This window comes from Labeo rohita, unplaced genomic scaffold (genome assembly GCF_022985175.1).
Source record: "Labeo rohita strain BAU-BD-2019 unplaced genomic scaffold, IGBB_LRoh.1.0 scaffold_60, whole genome shotgun sequence".
Taxonomy (NCBI): domain Eukaryota; kingdom Metazoa; phylum Chordata; class Actinopteri; order Cypriniformes; family Cyprinidae; genus Labeo; species Labeo rohita.
In genome coordinates, this window is record NW_026129524.1 from 1 (window position 1) to 19273 (window position 19273).

Sequence of the window (19273 nt, forward strand, 5' to 3'; positions counted from 1 at the left end):
GTTTCCAGTCACAGCGACGTTAAGTGAGATATTAAAAAACTGGTCCATTTTCATTTTAGCTTTTGCTGTAGCCTTTTCCAGAGTGGACTCGCCCGATGCCTTTATTGCATCAACAACAGCAGGGTCTTGATTTTCCATGTTCTGAATGGCAAACTTAAACATTGATGAATGCTCAGAATTAGACACATAATATTTAAAGTAATATTCTAACTGTCAATACATGATTCTAATTACCTGAATGTTTTGGTTCCAGAAGGAGTAATGAAACACCTGTTTTAAATACAGAAATTAAATATTAAACCAATATTAAACAATTTTGCTGTTGTCACTGAACAAAAATCATAACCACAGAAATAACAGGCAATCCCAGATAATATAAATAAACATATTTATAAATATATTATTAGTATTCATTTCCTAAATTTTGCATGAATTGGCAAAGTGTGAAGCATAAATTTAAATGTTCCACTTCCAGAACAACAATTTACAAAAAATTTACTCACCCCCTTGTCATCCAAGATGTTCATGTCTTTCTGTCTTCAGTTGTAAAGAAATTATGGTTTTTGAGGAAAACATTTCAGGATTTTTCTTCATATAATGGACTTCAGTTTTATTATTGTGCCGGGGGGCACAATAATAAAAATTTGTATACTTTTTAAGCATGAAAGCTTGTGTAGCACAGGCTCTGGGATGTGCGTTCTTGAATGATTCTTTAATTTTGAATCAATCTTTAATGTGACTTGGGAAGAACGAGTCATCTCGGGGAGTGATTTGTTCAGTCGTGCATGCACAACATCCTATTAGTTTTCTGCGCTGGAATTAGTTCACCAGTTTTGAGTCTTTGGGTTTTTCGAGTTGTTCGTTCATCTTATGGGGCTGTCACGTGATGAACAAACGACTCAAACCTGAAAACGTCTCAGATAAGAGGTGAGGTGAGCTAATTATAGACTAAAGACCCAGGTAAACAATTAAATAATCTTTTCTGTTTCTTATAGCATTACAGTTTTGGGTTTCACTTTATTTTGATGGTCCCTTTAACATATTCTGTTGACTATAATATATGTTACACCTACATATTTACTAATTCTCACTAGAGTGTTAGTAGAGTATTATTAGATTGGTAGGGTTAGGGTTAGATTGAGTTGACATGTACTTGCAAAGTTACTTATAGTCAGTATAATGTCTGTTGAAAGACCATCACAATAAAGAGTTGGCAGATATTAAGCAGACAGTCTACTAATACTCTAATAAGAGTTAGTTGACATGTAGATGCAATGTTATTTATTGTCCACAGAATGTTCAATAGGGGCCATTAAAATAAAGTGTTACCCAGTTTTGTCTTGTTTGTAGTGTGATCAACGTTTGTGTAAGCAGTAGATGTGTTAGGGAACTAACAGGTAACATTTTAATTATATTTTGCTAAAATTAGCAAAATTATTCAAAAAAAGATTTGTTCATTTTGCTGAACGAGACTCAAAGGTCAGAGTTGGTAAAATGATCCGAACTTCCCATCACTACTACGAATCAGTTCATCGTCTGTGTACTCCGGCTCAAAAAGGTAGAGAATGGCGAGTAACTCCATCTTATTTTCTCCTACAACTTCAGAATCGTCCGACATTGTTGTACCTTTTTGTTTGTAAACAGCATTTGACTTACTTGCACTTTCTTAGTCTTTGCGTGTTCGCTTTGTAAACACTGGGTCTGTAGTTGTGCGTGACCTTTCGACGTGATTCAACAGTACGTAGTGTCGTGAACGCGCATCTCAGAGCCTGTGCTACACAAGCTTTTGTGCTTAAAGTATACAAATTTTTATTTTTCGAAAAATAGATAAGACCCTTCTTCCTCGGCTGGGATCATTTAGAGTCTTTTGAAGCTGCAATTAAACTACATTTTGGAAGTTCAAAATCAGGGGCACAATTGAAGCCCATTATATGAAAAAAAAAATCCTGAAATGTTTTCCTCAAAAACCATAATTTCTTTACGACTGAAGACAGAAAGACATGAACATCTTTGATAATAAGGGTGTGAGTAAATTATTTGTAAATTGTTGTTCTGGAAGTGGACTTCTCCTTTAATTATTTTTACTTAAACTATTTGGAAACTGGCAGTGAAGCTGTAAGCTGTGTGCTGTAAAATTCCAAATGTAACTAGATTAAATACAAATTTTGTCAAAACAAAATTTGCCGTTGGCTTTAGAAAGCATAGAAAGCTGGAAGCATTTTGAAATCTTGAAGATTGGAATAGACTAATGCTGCCTTTTCTTGTATTTGGAATTATCGTAAATATGAGTTTCCTAATCAGAGACTGGACAGGAGTGGCCTCAAGATGTATTTGCTGGAAAACACTGAGATTATTTTGATACTCGAGTTTCAGAGTTAGGCAGGCCATAAACTTTAAACATGGTGTAGGGGACAATGATTGCTGTGTTTAGTGCTATTCTTTATTAGTTTTTTTTTTTCAACAACAACAGCTACATCACATTGTCCTGTCGTTAAAGTAGTGCCTATTTATGTATATGAACAATCATTCAAAATTTCTCAGCCGAAACAATGCGACAACGCCGGGAGTTTAACAACGTCAGAAAACTGTTTGCTGATAAAGGGATGTATCGTGGATTTCTTATCCAACCCTGCAAACTGCGAATTCTTCATGACAAAAAGATCTACTTGTTCTCATCTCCCAAAGAAGCCGAGGAGTTTTATCGCAGCGTTGGCTATGGTGTCGTAACGTTATATGGATCGGATTAAAATGAATAAGCTAGTTGGGGTATAAATGTCTTGTTAAGACTGACAAAGATTGTTCTGAAAAACATGTAAATTATAATTTTGATTTGTGAGGAAATACATTTGTTGAATAAGTATTATATTCTTTCAATGTCTTAGCATTGTTAGTCTTTGAGATGACAATTTTTTTTTTTTTTTTTTTTTTTTCCGTATATTTGTGTGCTGGGGGAATTGAGCAATATCATACTGGTTATTATATGCCCAGAGTTAGTTCGGTTATGGGCCTGCCCTGTCGTTTGGGGACAGGGCTCATGCCAAAAGGGATGGGGGGTGGATGGGTGCGGGGAACTAGTTCGCAGTTCTTACAGTTTGAACAGGTTCAGCACATTATATCTAATCTTTCATTTGTGAGTATACAAATCGATGGTCAGGGTAACCTAAGCACTATTGTAAAATGGAAAATATTTGTAAAGTGATAACATGGAATGTCAAAGGGTTGGGCCACCCTATTAAGCGCAAACAAGTGCTCACTTTCCTTAAGAAAGAAAAAGTTAATATTGCCTTCTTGCAGGAAACCCACCTGTCTGAAATAGAACATCAAAAACTTAAGAGAGATTGGGTGGGCCAAGTATTTTTTTCAAGTTATACAACTCAAACAAGAGGAACAGCTATACTTATACATAAAAATTTCCCTTTTTTATTTAGAGAACAACAGAGCGACACAGAAGGAAGATTTATATTAATTAAAGGTACTCTATATGATCAAGAAATTACTTTAATGAACATCTATGCTCCCAATACAGATACCCCCAAAATTATGAGCAATATTGTTACTTTATTCAATCAATACTGCACTGTAAAAAGCAACCTATAGAATCTACTCAATATAATGGGGTAAACTGATGTAACAATTTGCACTCAGTTTGTTTGGGTAGATTCTATCCTATATGTCTGAGTAAAGAAAACCTAAATTTACGAATCTACTCAATAAAATGAGGTAAATTGAAGTAACAATTTGCACTCCGTTTATCTATATATTTGAGTAAAGAATACCTGAATTTAACAGCTATGACAAACTAAAAAAAAGTAGATAAAGTCTACACAGCAAAAAGCCCAGTGTTAAATGAACTCTTGCGGGAGTTTATTTGAGTGTTAAAATGAACACTGAAGCAGTGTCAAAGTTAATGAGGTAATTAAGTGATTCATTGAGTGATGATTGAAAATTATTGAAGACCTTTACGTCACCATTACAGTGGTCAGTGTTAGCATTAGTTGGGCTCTTGACCCGTAGCTTTTTAATATTAGCTTTTGTTCAACTGTTTAGTTAAACTAGCCAGACAAACCAAAAAGCAAAAGTCATGCAGTGGTGATAATTCTGTTTTTAAAATAAACTTAATTTGAGCCACTGAAATCATTTAGAGTTTTATATCCTTTATTTATTACCTTTTTGTTTCACAGCAGCAAAAAAATGATAAAGCCTGAATTTTTGTTTAAATTTTGAATGGACTTTTTACAAGCTCCTCCGATCAAAAAAAAACTTTCAAAAGCTGTTCTTTTAGGCACACACAGACATCATGAATCAGCGTATGAATCTCAAAAATGGTGACAAACAGCATATCCAGAAACAGATCAACTCTAAACATCACGGAAATCATCAGCTCATAATTTATTCATGCCACAATGCATGATGGGAAATATGGATGAGTTTTGATTGGCTACAGCATAAGTTTTTGTTGGTCATCATTGTTGTGATTCTCATGCTGATTGTTGATGTCTGTGTGTCTAAATCTAAAAAATGTTTATATTTTTTCCGGTCAAATAAATTTTAGAAACACCTGTCTGATTAAACCAACATAAACAAAATACAACTCACTTACTCTGATGGCTATTTCATGACTTTGTCAAAGCATAATCAAAACCACAAAATCTCACTTCTTCTGGTTTGTCTGACTGTTATATCTCAATTACAACACCCAAACAAAATCTAATATTAAGAAGTTACTGGTAAAGAGCTAAACTAATGCTAACACTCACCACTATAATGGTGACTTACAAAATTAGATTTTCTCCTTTTGGTGATTCTGCTTATTAACATCAGGTGTCTTTAATAATTTTAATACTCTTGAGTATGGACTCAAACTCCCGGGAGAGTTCATTTAACACTGGGCTTTTTGCTGTGTAGACTTCACCTACTTTTTTTTAGTTTGTCTTAGCTGATAAATTCAGGTATTCTTTACTCAGACATATAGGATAGAATCTACCCAAACAAACTGAGTGCAAATTGTTACATCAGTTTACCCCATTATATTGAGTAGATTCTATAGATTGCTTTTTACAGTGTGTACTTCTTTAGGGCTTTTAGCAGGGGACTTCAATTGTTGCTTGGATGCAAATTTGGATAGGTCTATATTTTCAATGTGTAATCATAACTCTTCTAAAGCCCTTAAACTACACTGTAAAAAACAACCTATAGAATCTACTCAATAAAATGAGGTAAACTGAGGTAACAATTTACACTCAGTTTGTTTGGGTAGATTCTATCCTATATGTCTGAGTAAAGAATACCTGAATTTATCAGCTAAGACAAACTAAAAAAAAGTAGGTGAAGTCTACACAGCAAAAAGCCCAGTGTTAAATGAACTCTCCCGGGAGTTTGAGTCCATACTCAAAAGTATTAAATTTATTAAAGACGCCTGATGTTAATAAGCAGAATCACCAAAAGGAGAAAATCTAATTTTGTAAGTCGCCATTATAGTGGTCAGTGTTAGCATTAGTTTAGGTCTTTACCAGTAACTTCTTAATATTAGATTTTATTTGGGTGTTGTAATTGAGTTATAACAGTCAGACAAACCAGAAGAAACAAGATTTTGTGGTTTTGAATATGCTTTGACAAAGTCATGAAGTAACGATCAGAATAAGTGAGTTGTATTTTGTTTATGTTGGTTTAATCAGACAGGTGTTTCTGAAATTTATTTGACCGGAAAAAATAAAAATGTTTTTTAGATTTAGACACACAGACATCAACAATCAGCATTAGAATCACAACAATGGTGACCAACAAAAACGTATGTTGTAGCCAATCAAAACTCATCCACATCTCCCATCATGCATTGTGGCATGAATAAATTATGAGCTGATGATTTCCATGATGTTAGAGTTGATCTGTTTCTGAATATGCTGTTTGTCACCATTTTTGAGATTCATATGTTGATTCATGATGTGTGTGCCTAGAAGAACAGCTTTTGAATTTTTTTTTTTTTTTTTGATCGGAGGAGCTTGTAAGAAATCCATTCAAAATTATAAAAAAAATTCAGGCTTTATCATTTTTTTGCTGCTGTGAAACCACAAGGCAGTTGTAATAAATAAAGGATATAGAACTTTAAATGGTTTCAGTGGTTCAAACTAAGTTTATTTTTAAAAAAGAATTATCACCATTACATGACTTTTGCTCTTTGGCTTGTCTGGCTAGTTTAACTACACAGTTGAACAAAAGCTAATGTTAAAAAGCTACGGGTCAAGAGCCCAACTAATGCTAACACTGACCACTATAATGGCAACTTACAAAATTAGATTTTCTCCTTTTGGTGATTCTGCTTATTAACATCAGGCGTCTTTAATAAATTTAATACTTTTGAGTATGGACTCAAACTCCCGGGAGAGTTCATTTAACACTGGGCTTTTTGCTGTGTAGACTTCACCTACTTTTTTTTAGTTTGTCTTAGCTGATAAATTCAGGTATTCTTTACTCAGACATATAGGATAGAATCTACCCAAACAAACTGAGTGTAAATTGTTACCTCAGTTTACCTCATTTTATTGAGTAGATTCTATAGGTTGTTTTTTACAGTGTAGCCTCCAGTGAAGTAGGTTTAGTTGATATATGGAGAGAATTAAATCCTGGAACCAGAGATTATACATTTTATTCAACAAGACATAATACATATTCCCGCATAGATATGTTTCTTTTGCCTCAAGAATGTATCTCCTTTGTAAATGCATGTACTATCGGATCAATACTTGTATCAGATCATGCACCAGTTTATCTTAATCTCTCCATAGGTCAAGGCTCACCCCAACATCCCACGTAGGAAGAAACGTTCTTGCAACATTCCCTAAAAGTTCTCTAAAGGTGACGAATGTCCCTAACCTTTACAGAACATTGGAGACGTTCCTAAAACATCCTGTTTTGGTTACGAAAGTGCTGGTACTCAATGTTCATTATACGACTTTAGGAGGACGTTCTATATTGGTTATTCTGTGGTCACATAACAACGTTACACAGAGGACATTTAGGACGTTAACACACTGAAAAAATGTTTTCATTTATCCAATGAAAAAAAATTAGATTGAAAAAAATGTTTTTATTCTTCAAATTAAAAAAAATTAGATTGGAAAAATGTTTTTATTCATCCAATTAAAAAAATTTAGGGTAATGGTTCACATTTATATTTTATAATTTGAGCCAATGAAAAATAAATAAATTGCACTAAACAAAATTTCTATGAAAATTATTTTATAAAACCTGGCACGAAAGTATATTTTTCTTGTCAATTAATTTAAATTCTAGTTTTGATCCAAACAAATAGATATAGATTTAATCAAAACAAAAATTCCCATTTAAGAAATAATTTATTAAAACAATTTATAATTACTACAACTTACTTCCAGTCACAGCCTTAGATGAAATCAACTGAAATAAAAGATTAAATCTCTCAAGATCTCAGCAGAGGAGGATTAAACAACTCCACAAACAGCATCAGCAGCTTCACTCATTACTAACCAGTTTGACTTAATTTCTGTCATATGTCTAAAAAAGTTTTTATTGAGAACAGAGGTTTAGATGTTGAATGGTTTGTTTGAAGTCACCATTAATGTGGTCATTGTGTGCTTTAGTTGGGCTCTTGACCCTTGACTTTTTAATATTAGCTTTTCTCTGGTTGTTGTAGCGCTGTGTTTGCAAAACACATTTCTCATGGTAAAAAAGCCAAAAGAAAACACGATCAGGTAGTGTTGGCTGGTTATTAACAATAATGTAGTCATGTACTGACCTGACGCTGTTCTCATCCAAAATCTGAGCCTATGAGCAATTGTTTGAAAATTTTTTTATATTGTTGATAAAAATAATGTTTTAATTTGAACATCTGTTCTGTTTAACCACACACAATCATCAAGAATCAGCATATGAAGCTCAATGATGGTGACAATAAACAAAAAGCTTCATGCTGCAGTGCATTCTGGGAACTCCAATCAAAACTCAGTAATGGCTCCCAGAATGCATTGCAACATGAATAAATTATGCACCTGAATTGTCTTAGTATTTTATATATATATAAAATATATATAAAATATTTATATATATTTTTGCTTTATTTTTTGCTATTTGTGTTGCAACTTATTAGTAGCTTGTTTTGTGATGTTCAAAGATCTGTTTATCTGAATATTTGTTGATTGTCACCATTATTGAGATTCTTATGGCGATTCTTCATGTCTATGTGTGCCGCAAATCAATCTTCTTTGAGCACAAAACAAATATGATCACATGGTCAAAAACACAATCAGTACACCGATGAGCTACTATAATAAACAATGCAACAATCAATGAGTCAAGCCACTACATAAAGATTTCGCCAGCATCAAGAGGCCAACATTACCTGACTGCATTTTATCTTAGTTTGCGCTGCGATCTTAATGTGCTTTCTCAACACAGAAGTGCAACAGCAAAAGAAAAAAAAAATAACAGTGGTATAATGTCAACAACCAAGTGACCAACTAAAACAAACACTATTCACCAAAATGGTAACCTTCAAATGGAATTCACTAAAACTGTGAAAATAAATCTCTGTTAATTTTCAGTAAGAACTTCTGCATGACAAATAAAGTCAAACTGTTTGTGGAGTTGTTTAATCCTCCTTTGCTGAGATCTTAAGAAATTTAATGCCTTTCATTTCAGTTGATTTCGTCTGTGACTGGATGTCAGTTGCAGTAATTCTAAATAATTTATAATCTTATTTATTAAATGGGAAATTTTGTTTTGACTAAATCTATATCTTTTTATTTAGATCAAAACTAAAATTTAAATTAATTGACTTTCTTCAACAAGAAAAATATACTTTCATGCCAGGTTTAATAAAACAGTTTTCATAGAAATATTGTTTAGTGCAAATTATTTATTTTTCATTGGCTCAAGTTATAAAATCTAGATCCGAACCATTAACATCCTGAATGTTCTGTGAATGTCCTCCAAATAACATCCCCTAACCCTTTAAAGAACTCCACATCATGACCGTCTCGGAACGTCCTGGGAACGTTACTAGGTGACGTCCTTGACACCAGCGTGAACGTTCTGACAAGGTTTGGGGGACGTCACATTTCCCAATAAAATATGGTCCTCTAAACGGCCCAAGAACGTCCTGAATATTCTGTGAAGGTCCTCCAAATAACGTCCCCCAAACCTTTAAAGAACTCCATATCGTGACCGTCTCAGAACGTTATGGGGACGTCCTTGACACCAGTGGGGACGTTCTGAGAACGTTCTGGGAACATAAAATTTCTAGCGGGGATAAACACTGGAGGTTTAATTCCTCATTACTTAACAATAATGATGCATGTAACAATATTAAAGAATGGTTCAAATATTATATAACTGATAATGCTGCCTCGGATGTTTCACCAGCTGTTATGTGGGATGCTGCAAAGGCAGTTATCAGAGGGAACCTAATATCCTATACTTCTGCCAGAAAAAGGGCAACAAAGCAGCGCATGATGGGGCTAATGTCAGAACTCTCTAAACTTGAACATCTTCATAAACAGCATCCTTCAGAAGATAATTTTAAAAAAATTACATGATATTAGAAACCAATTAAATATTATACAGACTGAACAAACTAAGAAATTGCTATCTTTTACGAAGCAGAAGTATTTTGAATTTGGGAATAAACCTAGTAGATTATTAGCTCATCAGTTGAAGAAGGAACGTGCGAAACATACAATTAAAGCAATTCGTAACTCTAATGGTCAGCTGACATATGATACAAATTGATCAATCAAGCTTTCGCTGAATTTTATAATGAGCTTTATAATTCTGAGAATCCCTCTGATTCAAATATACAAATATTTTTGGACTCTATAACTTTACCATCATTGGGGGAGGGGGAGAGGGCATATTTGGATGCATTGCCCACTTCATTAGAAGTACAAGAAGCTATCAGATCCTTGGCGTCAGGGAAAACCCCTGGGTTAGACGGATTCCCTTCCGAATTTTATAAGGCATTTTGGCCTCAAATCGAACCCCTTTTTATGCCAATGGTAAATGATTTCTTTGAGAAAGGCAATCTCCCTGAAACAATGAAGACTGCTATTATAACTCTAATTCATAAAAAGGATAAAGATGCAACAGAATGCATGTCATATCGCCCAATTTCGTTACTTCCAGTTGATCTTAAAATTATATCTAAACTTCTTGCCAGCAGACTGGAAAAAATTCTCCCCTGCTTAATTCACCCAGATCAGACGGGTTTTGTTAAAGCTAGATATAGTTCAGATAATATTCGTAGGCTCTTGAATATAATCAATCATTCGAAATTGAATAACTTACAAACATTAATAGTATCCCTTGACGCCGAAAAGGCATTTGATAGAATAGAATGGAAATTTTTATTTGCGGCACTAAACAAATTCAATCTGAGTGATAAATTTATATCGTTGATCAAAAACTTATATAGTAATCCCTTAGCAAAAATCTGTACTAATAACTTTGTCTCAAGAAATAGTATTAAGAAGAGGCTGTCGACAGGGCTGTCCTCTTTCCCCTTTACTATTTAATCTAGCAATTGAACCACTCGCTGAAGTTATACGGGGTAGGGATGATGTCTCAGGGGTATATATTACAAATACTGTTCATAAGATATCTCTGTATGCATCAGTATTGTATGCTCAGTATTATTAATGAATTTGGCAAGATATCAGGCTACAAAATTAACTTGGCTAAGTCTAATGCCTGCTTATTATCCTCCCCAATTACTGAAAATCTTCACAATATATCACCCTTCATTTGGAGTCAGACGGGTTTTAAATATTTGGGTGTGGTGATATCTCCTAATCGTGAGGATCTGTTTAGCAATAATTACCTTCCGTTAAATAAAAAAATAAAGGATGATTTAGAATATTGGTCTTTATTGCCCATATCTCTTCTGGGAAGAATCAGTGTGATTAAAATGAATGTACTGCCACGTTATAATTATTTATTTCAGTCTCTAACATGCTATTTAAATAAAACATTTTTCAAAACCTTAAATAAGCAAATTAGCACTTTTATTTGGAATAACCATCCACCAAGGATTGCTCTTAAAACTTTATGCAAATCAAAAGAAAATGGAGGTTTAGGGCTCCCAGATTTTCAATTATATTATTGGGCAGCACAAACAAAAAATATTATAAGTTGGGTACACCCTCGAAAGAATGCACAGTGGACTGATATTGAGAAACAAGCCATTTATCCAGTATCATTAACATCACTACCCTACATTAAAAACATAAAGCAGGTAAATAACTGCGTAAAGACATTTGTGATTTATAATATACTGAAAACCTGGCAGGAAATTAAAAGATTTTGCAGCTTGCATTCAAAAATTTCTATCTTGTCACCTTTGTCCTATAATCCAGATTTACCATCCTCTATAGGAAGGACATTATTCATTAAGTGGAAAGATCAAGGCATTGCCTCTTTTAAGCAAGTTCTTAAAGAGGGCACACTTAAATCTTTTTATGAATTAAAAAGTGAATTTGATATTGACAATAAAGATTTTTACAAGTACTTACAACTCAGACACCTAATAAACAATTTCCTTGCAAAGGGTCATATCTCATTGGAATTATCTAAATTAGAAAACATTCTAGAGAATACATCAGAGTTGAAGGGAAAGATATCTGAGATATATGTAGTCTTAAGAGATCAAGGGGGATTCATCTTTAACCTCATTAAAAAACGTATGGCAAAAAGATCTTGGTTGTAATTTTGATGATGATCAGTGGGATGTTGTATACAAATGCGTCTTTTTCTCATTTTCTAGTAACAAAATAATTGAACAAAATTATAAATTTATACAAAGAATACACTTGACCCCAGTTCTCCTCAGTAAGATATATCCTGGTGCATCGTCTTTATGCAATAGATGTAAGAAACATAAGGGCACCATTATGCATATTTTTTGGAACTGTGAAAAACTAAAAGAGTTTTGGGATACTGTACATGAGTTCCCCTTCAGTCGTTTCACTACGACGTTACATATGGGAACTCGCTTGAGAGTCCAATCATCTCCAAGCCTTATTCAAAAGGCCAATGAACATTCATGAACATTGGCGAGTGGTATTTGCATGCCGAGCCACTCCCCCGTACATACGGGTATATAAGATGGCGGCGTGCAACCACTCATTCAGACTTTTGCTTTTGGAGCCTCGTCTCTGAGCTAAAATAGAAAAAAAAGAAAAGAGTTCCTGAGTTCGCGCTCTCTCTGCTGGCGTGCTGCCGAACTTCTAAAAGAGCTTATACTAAAAGAGCGTTCGGCAGCCGCCAGCATAATCCTGCGGGCTGCCATTTTCACGGCATCAACGCCTCCCGCACTCCACGGCACAACGCCTCCCGCACTGCCGTACGTCTCGGCTATGCGATTCAGTTCGCCAGGCGTCCGCCCAGGTACAGAGGCGTCCTTTCCACTTCTGTCCATTCGGACACACATGCCGCTGTGCTTCGTGCGGAGGTTGCAGTCCTACTGGCGAAGGACGCAATCGAGCCTGTCCCTCCAGCCGAGATGAAGTCAGGGTTTTACAGTCCTTACTTCATCGTGCCCAAAAAGAGCGGTGGGTTAAGACCCATCCTGGATCTTCGAGCCCTGAATCGGTCCCTTCTCAGGCTGCCGTTCAAGATGCTCACGACGAAGCGCATTCTAACATGCATTCATCCCCAGGATTGGTTCGCAGCCATCGACCTGAAGGATGCGTACTTTCACGTCTCGATCCTGCCTCGACACAGACCCTTCCTACGGTTTGCTTTCGAGGGTCGAGCGTATCAGTACAAAGTGCTTCCATTTGGCCTCTCCCTCTCTCCCCGTGTCTTTACGAAAGTCGCGGAGGCTGCCCTGTCCCCCCTTTGGCAGACGGGCATTCGCATCCTCAACTATGACTGGCTTCTCATAGCTCACTCGCGAGATCTGTTGTGCGAACAGAGGGACTTGGTGCTCCGGCACCTCAGCCATCTGGGCCTTCAGGTCAACCGAGAGAAGAGCAAACTCTCCCCAGTGCAGAGGATCTCTTTTCTCGGTGTGGAGCTGGACTCGGTCAGTATGACAGCCCGCCTCACCAACAAGCGCGCGCAGTCGGTGCTGAAGTGTCTGGAGTCATTCAGACACAAAACAGCGGTCCCTCTCAAAACATTTCAGAGGCTCCTGGGGCATGCCGCAGCCGCAGCGACGCCGCTCGCCCTGCTTCATACGAGACCGCTTCAGCGCTGGTTACACGATCGAGTCCTGAGATGGGCATGGCACCGTGGCACACTCCCGATTGGCGTTTCCCCGCAGTGTCGCCGCCTGTTCAGCCCGTGGTCAGACCCGGCCTTCCTTCAGGCCGGAGTACCCCTGGGACAAGTCTCCAGGCATCTTGTGGTATACACGGATGCCTCTTCCACGGGTTGGGGTGCTGTATGCAACGGGCAAGCAGCATCGGGCTTCTGGACAGGACCTCGACTGCAATGGCATATCAATTGCCTAGAGTTGTTGGCTGTGCTTCTGGCCCTTCGTCGCTTCCGACCGACGTTGTGTCACAAGCTCGTGCTTGTTCGCACCGACAGCACGGCGACTGTAGCCTACATCAACCGTCAGGGTGGTCTACGCTCCCGTCGCATGTCACAACTCGCCCGCCATCTGCTCCTATGGAGTCAAACGTGGCTGAAATCGCTACGTGCCGTTCACATTCCAGGAGAACTCAACCGTGCAGCCGACCAGCTCTCACGGCAGTCCACCCATCCTGGAGAATGGCGACTCCACCCGAGACAGTCCAGCTGATCTGGAGCTATTTCGGGGAGGCCCAGGTAGATCTGTTTGCTTCCCCCGAATCCTCCCACTGCCAGCTGTTTTACTCCCTCAATGAGGCTCCCAACAGCCTCGGCAGGGACGCACTGGCTCACAGCTGGCCTCCGGGGCCCAAGTACGCCTTTCCCCCAGTGAGCCTCCTTGCACAGACACTGTGCAAGATCAGGGAGGACGAGGAGCAGGTTCTGCTGGTTGCGCCATACTGGCCCACCTGGACCTGGTTTCCAGAACTCATTTCCCTCGTGGCAGCCCCTCCCTGGAAAATCCCCTTGAGGAGAGACCTTCTTTCTCAGGGGATGGGCACAATTTGGCACCCGCGCCCCGACCTGTGGAACCTGCACGTCTGGCTCCTGGACGGGACGCGTCAGACCTCTCCGGCCTTCCACAGGCCGTGATAGAAACTATCACTCAGTCCAGAGCCCCCTCTACAAGGCAGGCTTATGCATTGAGATGGGGTCTGTTCGTCAACTGGTGTTCCTCTCGCGGGGAGGACCCACAGAGATGTACGATTGCAATAGTGCTTTCCTTCCTGCAAGAAAAGTTGGAGCGTAGGCTGTCCCCTTCAACTCTCAAAGTGTACGTTGCTGCCATTGCAGCGTACCACGATGCAGTGGATGGAACATCCCTAGGTAAGCACCAACTCATCGTGAGGTTCCTGAGGGGTGCGAGAAGGGTTAATCCCCCCAGACCGCACCCCGTACCCTCTTGGGACCTCTCCGTCGCCCTCCAGGGCCTGCGGGAGGCCCCATTTGAGCCACTTGCGTCAGTTGAGCTAAAATATCTGTCACTCAAGACAGCGCTCCTGACCGCACTGGCCTCCATCAAGAGGGTAGGGGACCTACAAGCTTTCTCTGTCGACGAAGCGTGCCTAGAATTCGGGCCCGGCGATTCTCACGTCATCCTGAGACCCCGGCCTGGTTATGTGCCCAAGGTTCCCACCACGCCTTTCCGCGATCAGGTGGTGAACCTGCAAGCTCTGCCCCTGGAGGAGGCAGACCCAGCCTCTGCGCTGTTGTGCCCAGTTCGCGCTCTGCGTATATACGTGGACCGCACTCGGCACTTCAGACGCACTGAGCAGCTCTTCGTCTGCTTTGGAGGTCAGCAGAAAGGGAATGCTGTCTCCAAACAGAGGTTGGCCCATTGGGTGGTAGATGCCATCTCCCTGTCGTACCAAAACCAGGGAGAGCCATGCCCCTTAGGTGTTTGTGCCCACTCCACACGGAGTGTTGCCTCATCCTATGCGTTGGCTCATGGCTCCTCTCTAGCAGATATCTGTAGAGCTGCGGGTTGGGCGACACCTAATACCTTCGCCAGGTTCTACAACCTTCGCGTAGAGGCCGTATCCTCCCGTGTCTTAACATAGACATCACAGGCGAGCGGGAGTCCGGCTGGTGTCGGCTTGCTGCGCCATTCCTAATGGATCCGTGCGCTATTTCCCTCGGTTGTTCCCTCCGGCGAACCTGGGTCCTCCATGCCCCGCAGTCAGGGCTAGTGCGGAGTAGTGCTTGTCTGTGCTCCGGTTGGGTCTCCTTCGCCCAGCAGGTTGTGGCAACATGTTTCAGTATTTTTCCACGGTCAGCCAGAGGGCCGATGTTTCCTTCATATATCCCTAAAACCTATGGATATATTGAATTTCTTGTGTTCCACATGTAGAGATTTCATGTGCTCCGCCCCCCAACTCCTGCTTCAGTACAACTGGCATCCCTGTGGGGCCCCCTATTGGCCCCCAGGGCGTTGGGAAGGCTACGCTCATATCCGTCTGCTGACACGTCCGCCTGTCGGCACGCGGTGTGTCGCGTAACGCGACGTCTGGTTTGTGGCCTGTTCCATGGGTCTGTTCCCATATGTAACGTCGTAGTGAAACGACTGAAGGGGAATGTCTAGGTTACGTACGTAACCCTCGTTCCCTGAAGGAGGGAACGGAGACGTTACATCCCCTGCCACGACCTTACGTCGCGCTGACGCCGGGCTGCAGCTCGGCTCCTCAGCAAAAGCCCGAATGAGTGGTTGCACGCCGCCATCTTATATACCCGTATGTACGGGGGAGTGGCTCGGCATGCAAATACCACTCGCCAATGTTCATGAATGTTCATTGGCCTTTTGAATAAGGCTTGGAGATGATTGGACTCTCAAGCGAGTTCCCATATGTAACGTCTCCGTTCCCTCCTTCAGGGAACGAGGGTTACGTACGAAACCTAGACGTTTTCTGTGATGGTTCTGGGAAAGAAATATCACAAAACTCCTTTAATATATCTTTTTGGGGTGGACTTGAATGAAGTATCAGACCCTTTATTTACCAAAAGGGTAGGTCTGATTTCTTATGTATCTAAGAAATGTATTCTGTTAAACTGGAAACAGGAACACCCTCCAACATTTGAATTATTTAAAAATATCATAAATGACGCACTGCATTTGGAGTATTTAACATACAGTTTAAAAAATAAAACATACATCTTTTTAGAGACCTGGAACATTTTTTTGGATCTTTTTTGAACCCTTTGACTTGTGCCTAGATAATACCCATTGTTATCACACTGACCATTCATGTGCTGTCATTTGATTTCTGTTTTAATCTAGCAACATAAACTGGATTTGATGATGTATATGTTTTCATATTTGTATACTCTGATGCTACTTAATGCTGAATATTTCTTTTGTTAATTGTGCCCTTGAAAGCGACAAGTTTGTTATCACTATTTCACAAGTGGGTAATATGACATTTCCGATAGCACATGAAGGCTGCATTAATGCACGGTTACTTCCTGGTTTTAGATAAACCATCTCAGTCATTTTCTGACAGTGCCCTTTGCTTGGTTTCTCTACATAATCTATTCAGAATTTTAAGAAAAGTTTTGTCTATGTGGACCACATATACAGTTTCAAGAATGACATGTAAAAAATGAGTGTGTAAAAAATTGTGAAAAAGAGTGAACACAAGTAAATTGTTCCACTTGTCATTTCTCATGAAATATTTCTCATGATTTTATTCTAATAAAAGTGTAGTAACCATGGATTTTGGCATATTAATTACATTTGCATAACCACACTTTCTCTGTTTCTGAAAGGAATGAGGCAGAAGAGGTTTCTGTGAGGGTCTCAAGAGTCTCTACCTATAAATACCATAACATCAAATGATGTTTCTTATCTTCATATGCAGGGTGTTCTTTAGAACTTCCGCATTGTTAATTCAGGAACAGTCTATCAGTGTAGGTCTATTGTCAGGATAGAAACACTGAGTACTATTGATTCTAAACTAGCAGTGTGCCTACTAATATTCAGTTGACTGTCTGTAAAGAAAGAGAATGAGCTTGCAAACTGATTGGATTATTTTTTCTAACAGTGTATATACAGTGCATAAAGTATCTTAACCAATTAATTTCAAATGTTGAAATGCCTTTTATTTCAGCTCTTCATTTTATTCCTATTATTCATCATACACAACTGATAATTTGCTTAAAAAAATCAAACCAGAACATTTTAGAATTAAATAAGCCACAGTTCACATTGAACTGGACAACATGAGTTAAGAGTTATAACAATGAGATTTTTAAAAACAAAACCAGAACATTTTAGAATTAAATAAGCCACAGTTCACACTGGACAACATGAGTTAAGAGTTATAACAATAGTTTTTCCCTGAAAAGTAAGACTAGTTAGAGTAGTCTTAAATAAATAAATAAATAAATAAATTCTTCATTTAAAAACAAATCACAAAAACTAAAAACCAGTTCATCTGTACAGTCATAAAAACAAAACAAAGTAACATTCACTCACTACAGTTCACATATTCATTAATCAGCTTACTCTTATTAAGTTAACTAACTGTGGTTTCAGAAGCAGTTATGGCTTTGTATCAGTTCATCCCACACAATAGGATTCAACAGCAGGAATAACTGAAACAGTGCGTTTCGACGATACCCCACTCACCACTCCGCACATTGCTCTAAACAGCACAATAACCTTGAATGGCACCATGAAATGGTCAGATTAAAGATAATAAAATTCAGTTTTACAATAATTGAAAGACAAAAAGCTATTTGATGTTACAGAGGAAGGAGGAAGTAAAGTTCTTACCTGTAAAAGTATACTTTCGATATTTTTGGGTGTGCTGTGTCAAAGCCTTGGACAGCTTTCTTCACATCTGCTAAACAAGACTATACCTTCTTTTAGAATGTCTTTATAAATCTCTCTCGTTATGGCAGTAATTCTGAGTAAAATATACATTTTGCTACAATATTTGTTGGACATTAAATGTGATGAGTGTAGAAGTTTAAACCTGTGTATTTTTATGATAGCAGTAGTTGTAAATCAAATGTAAGCTAGCTAATTTCTAGCTCAAATGAGTATATTATCAGTTAAAATGTAGTCTGTTTTCTATTTATTTTTATTTTTAATTTTGTGATTTTAATTTAGTGTTTGTCAGACCTGTGTGTGTGCCTTTTGGACTGTTTGTGTTTGTTTTCCCAGTGTTACCCATATTTGGTCTTCCTGTTTCCTGTTCTCATTAGTGATGTCATTGTCTATCATTCGCTCCTGTCTTGTTTTCATTGGTTTGTCTGTGTATTTAAGGTTGGTTGTCACCTTGGGTTCTCGTCGGTGATTATATTGTTACTCCGTTTATGGTCGTTGTGGTTGCTGGTTTCCTGCTGTTTCCCTGTATTTGTTTTATGTACGCTTTGGATTATTAATAAACTGCACTTATTGGATCTCCGCTCTTCTCCTGCTTCATCCCTCGCACATGACTACAACCGTGACAGAGTTTATATTGCTTTACAGAGCAATTTAACATTGTAATGTTTTAATGTTTTACTAATAACCATAAATATACAGCTGTCATAAAACCAGAGAGAAAGTCTGCATGTCTAGAAACTTGCTGATAAACTGAATGCACAACTAGAAACTATGTTAAAATTTTTCAGGTATCTTTAAAAAATGACATTAAATTTTGGGCACAGTGACTGAGATTGTGCTATGGTAAATTTACTTTATGAAACCAAATCAACTGACAATAAGTCAAACTAACTGAAATAAGCCTGGCTTATTGGGTAAACTTGTTTTATGAAACGGCCCCCTGCTTTCTGGTTTTAGTCATGTGATATTCAACATACTTATCACCTATTACGAGCATTTGTGTGCATGCCTAAGAGTGTTGCATGTCCTTTTATCCTTAAAGCTCTCAATCATTGCTTGCTGCTTGTCATTCACATGCTCTTCTTTACAAAAGAATTTCAGCTTCAGAGGACTATAGAGACCCATTTATGTACTCATTATTAGTATACTCATTTGCATATATCTTTGTGTCAGTAACGTTTACATTTTATTGCATCAAAAGCATTTCCAGTTTGCATAAATTCAGTGGAAAATTGTTTTTATTGTATTTTTTTTCAGGAATGTCTCTTCTAAACATTTCATTCTTAACTGTCTATTTACTTTCATTTGGCAGTTCAAACAGCAATAGTCATATCACAG

General features: G+C 38.3%; 1 long non-coding RNA gene across 1 annotated transcript; it reads right to left on the reverse strand.

Moving 5' to 3' along the window:
• Positions 1-17936, reverse strand: LOC127161237 (uncharacterized). Its single transcript, XR_007826999.1, has 3 exons — positions 17879-17936; positions 235-270; positions 1-141 (listed from the first exon to the last, which is right to left on the reverse strand). It is a non-coding gene; the product is annotated as an uncharacterized LOC127161237 (long non-coding RNA).
• Positions 17937-19273: the final 1337 nt, after the last annotated feature.